At 51.9% G+C, this 1360-nt stretch overlaps 1 non-coding gene across 1 annotated transcript; it reads right to left on the reverse strand.

The window, feature by feature from the left end:
- Positions 1–433: 433 nt before the first annotated feature.
- Positions 434–597, reverse strand: LOC111544035. The gene has a single exon (XR_002732017.1). It is a non-coding gene; the product is annotated as a U1 spliceosomal RNA (small nuclear RNA).
- Positions 598–1360: the final 763 nt, after the last annotated feature.

Consider the following 1360-nt stretch of genomic DNA (forward strand, 5'->3'; position numbering starts at 1 on the left):
TTGGCCTCCCAAAGTGCTGGGATTGCAGACTTCAGTCCTAGTGCCCAGCCTTTTTCTTTTTCTTTTTTTTTTTTAAGAGCAGCATCACTTGCTCTGTCAACCAGGCTGGAGTGTACTGGCACGATCTCAGCTCACTGCAACCTCCACCTCCCGGGTTCAAGAGATTCTCCTACCTGAGCCTCCTGAGTAGCTGGCATTACAGGCCGCCATGTTAGCTCAGCTGGTTTCAAACTCCTGACGTCAGGTGATTCGCCTGCTGACTCAGCCTTAGCAGTTTTCTGTACAAAAGGAAAAGCTATGCAGCTCTCGCGCAAGTTAGAGCTTGTAGTAAACACGATCACAGAGGATCCAGCGAGAAAAACGGCAACATCTCGATTCACCCAAGTAAATATCACCATTCCACATGTACTCTTTTTTTGGCAATACAAAACATCAGGGGAAAGCGCGAACGCAGTCCCCCACTACCACAAATTATGCAGTCGAGTTTCCCACATTTGGGGAAATCGCAGGGGTCAGCACATCCGGAGTGCAATGGATAAGCCTCGCCCTGGGAAAACCACCTTCGTGATCATGGTATCTCCCCTGCCAGGTAAGTATGAACTCAGACGCCTCCACCCTGCCACAGCCCCATACGCCTCACCCTTCACACGCACGGTCACTTGCCACGCGCATGCCCCCCCACCACCACCACCGCCCCCACCATGCCACCCCGAGCCCTCCCAGCCCTGACACACAGCTGGGACGATCACGTCCAACCGGCGGTCCTGGACTTGCTCCCACAGCAACCGAAATCCTTCGTGGCGAAGCAGCAGCCCCTGCGCTGCCTCATCTACATAGGAATCGCCCTATCCGTGATGTCACCGACAACGCCTTTCCCGGTCCCCTTCTGCTCTTCCGCCCCACCCTCAGCCACTCAGCCGACCAACCAGCTGCGGGAGCCGGCGAAGGAAGTGACACCTGCCTCTACCTCCTTTCCCTCCCTTCCCCGCCCCTGGTCTCTCCCAAAGAAGTAGGTTCTTAGCCTGTGATGCCAAGGGGTCCAGACCCCTCTAGCCGCCAAATGGAGCCTGTGCTCTCTTCTTCAAATAATGACTTCTAATGCGCAAACTAGAAAGTTTAGGATTACAACGAAAACCGGTTCTTTTGACAAACGTTTATCCTTGTGATACAGCATTCCGCTTGACATTGGAAGTCGTTCAATATCAGAGAGAAACCGTATCTATGAAACTAGAGAGGCTGCTCAGATGACTGCAAACCAGCCATCCTTACTTATTTTATCACTAGGAGTGTTATAAAGACGGTTGTCCAGTTTCATGAATCTTGTAGGGTTTTTTCAAATACAGCAATGTACAAAAATGTG

This window comes from Piliocolobus tephrosceles, chromosome 1, assembly GCF_002776525.5.
Source record: "Piliocolobus tephrosceles isolate RC106 chromosome 1, ASM277652v3, whole genome shotgun sequence".
Classification (NCBI taxonomy): Eukaryota; Metazoa; Chordata; class Mammalia; order Primates; family Cercopithecidae; genus Piliocolobus; species Piliocolobus tephrosceles.